This window comes from Macrosteles quadrilineatus, unplaced genomic scaffold, assembly GCF_028750875.1.
Source record: "Macrosteles quadrilineatus isolate MER2022 unplaced genomic scaffold, UCM_ALF_1.0 Scaffold_6__1_contigs__length_79288215, whole genome shotgun sequence".
Lineage (NCBI taxonomy): Eukaryota > Metazoa > Arthropoda > Insecta > Hemiptera > Cicadellidae > Macrosteles > Macrosteles quadrilineatus.
Window position 1 is genome coordinate 73,071,359 of NW_026542599.1, and position 9,315 is coordinate 73,080,673.

The window sequence follows — 9,315 nt, forward strand, 5'->3', positions numbered from 1 at the left end:
ACCAAATTTCATCAAAATCGGACAAAAATTACTTAAGTTATCGCGTTCACGGACGTATATATATATACAGTATATACATGTATACAAATTTGAACGAATGGTGTTTTTGGCCTCTGGGGACATCAAAATGAAATAGTAAATCGGTCCCGAGTCTAGGTCTTACCATGCCACCTACGGTAATAATTACTTCCCTATAGGGGAATTCGCTAAAACACAGCAAAACAAACTAAAGCCTGTTTATGTATACATTAAGATGCAACAATGTAAACAGCTAATTTTAATCATTAAAATAAACCGTAAAAACACTAGAATGCGTGGTGGGTAAATGGAGAACTAATTGAGAGTGAAGGAAAATAAATTTAGAGCAGAGGAAAATCAGTTGATCGTTTTTCCCCTGCTCTAAATTAGAGCTTGGGAATTATTAAACAACTACTTTAGTTGATATCACCTGTTATCTAAAATAGCTGCTTTCGATATTGAGTGATGGAATAGTATATTTAAAAAAAATACACAAACACAGAATAGCAGACCTCGGTAATATTATAACTATTTTATTTCTCAATTAATTTGTTTAAACATCAAAATAAAATAAAAATCTTCTAAAAGGAAACCTACGTATATTTCTTATTAATTTTTTTACATCAAAATAAAATAATACAACAACTTTTAACAATACACACATCTGATACAAATCATTAAATTAAACCGTAACAAAACACTAGCGCACGTAGTGAGTAAATGGAGAACTAATTGAGAGTGAGGGAAAGTAAATTTAGAGCGAGGGAAAATCAGAAGTTATCGAAAATAGTTACTTTCGTTTCGGTGTGATGAAAAAATCTTGTTTCAGCAAGTATAAGTATTAAGTTGGTAGAATATTTATGTCATTTCCTCACACATTCACTGTAAATGATAATGACTTTAAATATTGAAAAAACTATTCAAAGCCATAGTCACTTGAGTGTTTAAGTTATTTGAACTGAATAAAATTTTAAATATTTTTTTTAAATTATTGATTTATGTATGTGTAATCAAAATCAGGTATCGTCAAATTTGTCTTATACTTATAGCCCAGTCAATGAATGCAATAAAACAGCCTTTTTCGCAACTAAATGGTGGAAAGCTGGATTTTTTATATGTGATAGAACCACATGAGAGGTGTATTTTCCCAAAAGTCCCCACTTCTACCCCTTGAGCTTTCCCCCCCACCCCCCTCCAAACATAGAAATTGCAGTGATTTACTTAGTTGATCATAATTCGAATGTTATGTAAGCTATCGAGCTGCAATTTGTTTTGTTTTATTTCTGATTAGTTTTCCTACAACTTTTGTATTTATAACATTTTTCTAAAACCAATACTTAGGGAGATATAAAATTTAAACTTCGTTAAAAGCTTTGTTTCAGAGTGCAAAATCTTGTTTTTCTCTATGTATACTTTTAAATATAAATAATACGCAAATATGGTTCAAACAAAAGTTTTAGTACGTTTTTCAAGGTTTACAAATATATTATTGGTTAGTCATCTAGGTGACCGGGTGATGAGCTGAGCGTCGGCAAAGTGAGCGCGTGCGCGCTAGTTGAACATCTCTGCGCTGCGTCATCGCATCTAGCCCAGCCAATAAACGCACCAACTGCCTTTTTTCGTAGCTAAATAGTGGAAAGCTGAGATTGATATATGTGATGGAACCACTTAAGATGTGTATTTTCTAAAAGTTCCCGATTCCCCCCCCCAACCACCCCTCCCAACCCCCCTTCAAAACCTGGAAATTACAGTCGCTCACTGTACTGGATATAATTCAAATTCTACGCATGCCATCGTAGTGTAATTTGGTTTGTATTTTTTATAATTAGTTTATCTACAACTGTTGTACTAAAGATTTTCTTATAAAACTATATCCACAGAGATATAACATTTAAACTTTTTTTACAATGTTCATGTTTAAGAGTACACAATTTTGTTTTACCCTCTATATATTTTTTCCCAAATAAAATACGCAAAATGTTTCAAACAAAAACTTTAGTATGTTTCTTAAGCTTTATAAATATATATTTGATTAGTCATCTGAAAAAAAACTGATGTAGTGTGGGGCGTCGGCATTGTCGGCAAAGACACCGGGTGCAGGCTTCCGCGCAGCGCAGCACCGCCCGTCGATGCGTCGCGTCATAGGCACCGACATCGCTAAAGTTCCCAAAGGTTTATTACAAATGCTATGGCCTTGTACTTTTTAGTTCACTACCAAAACAATCTGTATCCAAGCTTAACCGTTAACAGTAAAAACAATTATTATTTAGATGGAACCCAATAATTTTTTTATAACCAGTTTTGGTTCAGGTAAATTAATCTCTACCTACTTACTTGTTATACTTGCAATACTTTTAATACTTTATTTCTTCATATTTGACCAACGAAAGTTTGATAGATTGAGGTATGGAACACTAGGCCTAATAAACACTTTAAAAATCACTATAAACATACTCTTTGCTCTTCCTTACGTTACAATGTGCTTTCCATTATCTACCACCAATGGGACTCGCTTTGTTCCCCGCAAGATTTATACTAACTGCGCCTCGCGGTCAGTAAAGATCTAAATAGTAAACTGAAAAAATACTAATTAGATGAAACCTAATCATTTGTACATTGCTTAAATTTATTGTTGGTTTTAACTCGTTTATCATTTAAAATAATAATTTATTCAATTATTTCTGTCAATGGCTAAACTTATTGACAATAATATACATGGATACATATATTACATTGCATAAAGCTGGGTAAGAAACATACTGAACCCAATGGATGAGATGATCCAATTCGCCTATGGGTCTGAGGATGATTGGAGTGTCGAATCGAAATCGACGACCACTTACCATCTTTTATGTATATTTACAGTATTGTCTGTAACATTATAAGTGCAAATTTATGTTTTAAGTGTTAGACTATTAGACGTATTTTCTTTTATTTACTTTCCAATTAATTAATGTAATAAGGCATATATCCAAAATTTATAAATAAGTAAGTAAAAAACTATTTGTGTCCCCATACATGCAGGGAAGACTATTTACGGGATACATACAGGCAGATTATTCAAATTTCTTAACATATTGTGTAGATTTGTCAATCAAATTGAGTTTTTTTTCGTAAAAATTGGCAGCAATGTATTACGAATCTGCTTTACGGCACTAATACGTGGTCCAGATCAATCATTTTTAGAGACTCTATACTGTGAATCTTGGTGAGGTTCTGTTCTCTAATATTTTATTGTTTTCATGTTATCTAAAAAATTAGTCAGCATAATAGTTCCTTATTGGTTTTTGGTAGACATTATGCAAACGTTTAACATCGCTAATAAAGACGAAGGCGCTTATTAAGTGTTTTAAAATCTCCTCTATATAGACTTAATAAAAAAGTTAGTTTTAACATTGACTGGTTTTAATTTGTGTTCCTTACCATGATTAAAAATGGCTTATAAATACTACCGACAGTTTTCTACGTTGTTCGTGATATTATTTTAACACAGGTTTACAACTCATGGCAGAGCAGCCATATTTTATTTGCTAGCGGGAAGCGTGAAGAGAGGGACATATCAACGATAGGACGCAGTTTTGTATCAAGGATTAGTGAGTCGACGAAAAATTTTTACTGAACGTGAGGTGATTCATTTAGTCACGGTTTAGCTTTGAAACAGATTGTTTTGGTAGTAATGTAGGCTACAAATTAGGAAGTCTTAGGATTTATATAAAACAGTTGAGAACTTAGCGGTGCCGGTCCTTATTAGGCTATGTATCGACGGGCGGGGCTGCGCGGATGCTGATGACTAATCAAATATATATTTATAAAGCTTAAGAAACATACTAAAATTTTTGTTTGTAAAATTTTGCGTATTTTATTTGGAAAAAAATTTATAGAGGGTAAAACAAAATTGTGTACTCATAAACATAAACATTATTAAAAAAAATTTAATCATTATATCTCTGTGGATATAGTTTTATAAGAAAATCTTTAGTACAACAGTTGTAGATAAACTAATTATAAAAAATACAAACCAAATTACACTACGATGGCATGCATAGAATTTGAGTTATATCCAGTACAGTGAGCGACTGTAATTTCCAGGTTTTGAGGGGGGGTTTGGAGGGGTGGTTGGGGGGGGGAGAATCGGGAACTTTTAGAAAATACACATCTTAAGTGGTTCCATCACATATATCAATCTCAGCTTTCCACTATTTAGCTACGAAAAAAGGCAGTTGGTGCGTTTATTGGCTGGGCTAGATGCGATGACGCAGCGCAGAGATGTTCAACTAGCGCGCACGCGCTCACTTTGCCGACGCTCAGCTCATCACCCGGTCACCTAGATGACTAACCAATAATATATTTGTAAACCTTGAAAAACGTACTAAAACTTTTGTTTGAACCATATTTGCGTATTATTTATATTTAAAAGTATACATAGAGAAAAACAAGATTTTGCACTCTGAAACAAAGCTTTTAACGAAGTTTAAATTTTATATCTCCCTAATTATTGGTTTTAGAAAAATGTTATAAATACAAAAGTTGTAGGAAAACTAATCAGAAATAAAACAAAACAAATTGCAGCTCGATAGCTTACATAACATTCGAATTATGATCAATTAAGTAAATCATTGCAATTTCTATGTTTGGAGGGGGGTGGGGGGGAAAGCTCAAGGGGTAGAAGTGGGGACTTTTGGGAAAATACACCTCTCATCTAGTTCTATCACATATAAAAAATCCAGCTTTCCACCATTTAGTTGCGATAAAAAACATTTATTGACTGGGCTATTAGAAATGCTTGGTGGGAAGGTTCGGGACATATTTTTGCTTTTTTCACTTTGGTTATTTTCTAAGTCAGATTTACAATTATGGGTGTCGGATACATAAAGGAAACGTCAATCATATTGCCTTTGTTTAAAAAAAAACATTGTTACTTTTCATTCAATCCAGTTAGAAGCCCTGAGTCAAATTACAACACATGACGTGCTTTGAGTGTTCACTTCGTTGATTATCTTTGTTGCTGGTGAACATCAAAAGTTAATACAATCATGGTTCTTCAAACCAATAACAGTATTTGAAAGAGAAGATCACGTTTGACTTCAATTTACTTTCTGCCCAAAACCTAGACCTGAGAGTGGAAATTTAGAGAAAGTAAAATGGAGTGCAGTGATGGAAAAGTTTTATTTTTAACTTCAGTGTTTTTCTAGCGTTTTCTAAAATAATGAGATTTTTATGATTTTTTACGAGAATAATCCAGTATCCAGTCCTTTGTCATGTAGTAACACAAACCTTTAAAAATTAGTTAAAAATATATTAAAAATAAGTTGTTTCAAGAATACAATGCCTGGAGACTAAACAATCTGTAAAAATTAAAACCATATTAAGTGAAATTGATCATGTTGAAAATAAAGAAAAGAATTCAGTTTAAATTTATTTAAATGATTTTAAGACATACGCATACTGCAAAGGTTTAATTTTATAGATATCTTTTTTTCAAATTTAAATAAAAATTAAGAAAAGCTACTAATCTACTGGCATATGTATATTTCCAAGGTTGAGGAATATTAACCATCAACATAAGCTAACATTTTGCTAAGTTTGTTTTATATGTGAGTGTTAAAACCCTTTGAAATTTTGATTCTTTTCAAAGAAAATGAATGGTGTGAGATAAATACAAGAGCACATAAATATTACAAATATCTTCAGCTGTCCGCTCTATTCATTCGTATGCTATGCTCCACTGTGGGGTTTCAATAGACATTTAAAACGAGAAATGCACTCCTTTCAAAATGTAAAGTAGTAATATTCTCTTTTAATCTTTCTTTAACAAGGCTATTCCATTGAAAATATTTGTAAATCATCTGAAGTTCCATTTCATAGAATTTGTGAATATAACGTGTAGTTTTGATTCCACCAATATCTGTATCTATAACAATAAAATTTGTTATAAGAGTTGTATGACTATGATACTTTTTTTATTAAAAAGGTTTAAATACCTGCTATCAAGCAATCTAATTAATTGCAGTTGCAACTAGTTTCGACTCCAATGTGGAGTCATCCTCAGGCGGTACAAGGACTTCTTCTTTCTTCACATAGTATTGGTTATGAATATTTCATGTTTATACCATTTTAATTAGATTTAGTTTATACGGAATTACTTTCGTCATAGTAGCACAAGTTTTAAATTGTTCTATTGTATTTTTAAACTTCTTCTGTATAATGACTATATTGGGTACCTACTACAATAATGTGTATCATGCTATGTGGTAATACCTAATTTTACGTAAACATAACAGTAAAAAAAATTTCAAACCTTTCAAACCTTTGTTTTATTCGGGTTGGTTTAAAATATACATATTATAATTTGTAATAAAAAAATTAAACCAAATCAAATCAAATCATTTATTGCCGTAAAACATACAAAACATACGTATGGCATCCTTAAATAAGTGATAAATTTGTCAACATCATACACACTTAATTCTATCAAAAAACTCATAACCCTTGGTGATATATTTTATGAAATATGTATAAACTATAAGAGTGGTTTTAAGTGTAAAAAATTATTTTTACCAAACTATCAATTAAAAAATTACATCATCTAAAAAAAGTTTTAATACATTTTTATTAATTAGAGCACATAATTCAAAATAAACATTTAAAAAATCTCAAAACATCAAATTTAAATAACACTTTTTTTGTTAATAAATAAAAAAGTTTGGGCAATTTATGTTATGATATCCTTAAAATGGTTCCTAATTAAAAATTTCAAAGTCAAATTGAACAAAAACGAGCCACTATATCAAAACTATACACATAAAACGTAAGCTTTTTTAAAATGTAAGCAATAGAGTACTGACAAAACATCCGTTAGTGTGAGATTACAAAGGCTTGAATCTACTTAATTTTTAAGTACTATTGTAAAAACATTGACAATTTAAGTGACTCAATCCAAGCAACCCATATATTTGTAACTAAATTGTTTAGGTTTCTTTACCTCATTATCTAGTAAAGGTTTTTGTTAGGGGAACGTCAAAAGTGTGAATTTAACCATGACTGGTAAACCGACATTGTGACAGAGAAAACATCTTGTGCTGAAGTTTGTTACTTCTCGGCTTCAACAGAGTTTTCTAGTTGAGAGTGACAGCGACAGATGTCATTCATGACAAATGTCAAGAATTTAACTCGGACAAACATTTAGAATCCAGCCATTTAACTCATTGCATGACTTTGAATTAATATGCTTTTGAAACGAAACTACGCGGTTTTAAACTAATTATAATGTAACAGTTTTGTTCATACCGATTATTAAATTAACCAGGTCACTCAAAGTTTTTCTATCAGAATTTATTTGCCTTTGACACTGGTAAAACTATTAGGTTTCATGTTTAAAGACATCTGATTGTAAGTTTTTCCTCTGAATCTTCAAAAAAGTGGTTAAAATTTGTTAATTAAAATATACAGGGTGAGGGTGTTCAAAAAAGGTGACGATATAATTTACGTAGTGATTCCTAGGGTCAAAATAAATAGAAAATCTAGTATAACACATTTTCCAAAACCGCTTCGCTAACCAAAATATCCACCATTTTGTATTTTTCACATTTTTATGTTTGAATTGTTTCACCAGAATTTTATTTAACTTTTAGTATGTATGTTAAGGTAAAATAGAAAATGAGAGGTTATAGAACCATACGGAGACCTGATGTTGTATTGCTTCAGTTAAGCAAAGGATAAACATAGATTAAAGGATTAGATTTTAGATTTAGATTTAGATTTGTTGTCATGAGAGCCGAAGCCCCCTGACTGCTTACCCGGTACCTATCCTTCAGGACATACCCGGGCCCCATGATGTAGGCCGAAGCTTACGCATCAACCTTTAGCACATCATGGGCGGATGACTTAAGGTCATCAGGCTCGCCGGCTGCCGAAGCAGACCCTTCGGAAAGAGGGTTGCCCCTCAATCCTAACCAGGGATTCCGGCTGCTTGTTTAAGCGTCACTCCACCTGGGTTCCACTAGGTCGGAACCTAGAGGTCCATAGTAGAGCGCCCCGACGCATTTAGTGCAAGCAACACTCGGGACCTATCTCATCCCTGACAGGCAGAACCCGCCATCAATAGCCAGGAGGAAGGGGACCATCAGCACGCTGACGGGGGGAACCCCAATCTCCCATTTACACCGCTGCCCGATCGAGGCCTGACCCATTGCTGGGAACCAGAGATATCCAGAGCGATAGATCCCCAGATACCCCTGGCGGGCTCGGACCCAGCACCCGATCTACTTCGTTTGCCCGTCAGACCCAACATCACTGCCAGGCCATCAGGGTTTCCCAAAAGGAGGCAGGTATAGAAGTGGGACCCACCCGGATGAACCTATCCACCAGAGGTGGCGACACCCTTGACTCAATTGAGGTTCCGGGAAGAACCCCCCACACTCAAGATAACCATACCGTCCGTGCTCAGAGACAGGGATAGGTTTGCATAAGTACCTACAAACCGTTGCCCTCACACTGCGGAAAGTTACGTTGCCCTTGAGTGTCCCCGTGAGCTGCGGGTACTTGCCCGTTTTCACCTCCAGGAAAGGTTACTTCCAAAGTCGAGGATTTGCCCACTGAATGCTGGTCGCACACCACAAGCAGGCCGAAGCCCAAAGTACCACAGACACAGGTAGGTTAGAGATTATGATGTACTTCCATCTCTCCTAGAGCTAAACACCCCTCCATCCTGGATAAAGGAATGTCACTGGGACCCGATGCCCAGTCGACCATGTTTGTGGCCAACTTGAAAATGCCGATACCAACACGGAGTATTTACCTCCCCTCTGGGGGCTAGGTATTTCACCTCCCAGGACGAGGCTACTTCCAAAGTCGAGGATATGCCTCACAAAATGTCAGTCGAACACAACAGGTAGGACTCAGTCACAACCACAGTTACAGGTAGTTGAGGAGAGGCGGAATTAACGGCGTCACTGAGAGCTAAACACCCCCCCCACCCTGAATGGAGGGAATGTCACTGGAGGCTCCCCCTAAGGGGCTGGCGCTTACCAGTCGTCCATAACTGTGTAGATTAAAGGATTGCTTGGAGTAATATGACAAGGGATCTGCAATGGGAAAAAGTATAAGGAAAATTCAGAGATTTATCAGATGAATGCAACTATGGATGAGGAGATGGAATATCTGCGAAACTTCAAGAGGAGGAAACTGAACAGTTTGCAACAACACTGTGAGCCGATTAAAGTCAAGTTGGGACAGAGGACAAGGACTGAAGATGTAATAGCAGTATAAGTTAGAACAGACTTGTTTATGTGTGTATTA

At 34.7% G+C, this 9,315-nt stretch overlaps 1 protein-coding gene across 1 annotated transcript in view; it reads left to right on the forward strand.

The window, feature by feature from the left end:
- Window positions 1–9,315, forward strand: part of LOC128996931 (uncharacterized) — a 324,176-nt gene that overhangs the window by 67,701 nt on the left and 247,160 nt on the right. The window lies entirely within an intron of this gene.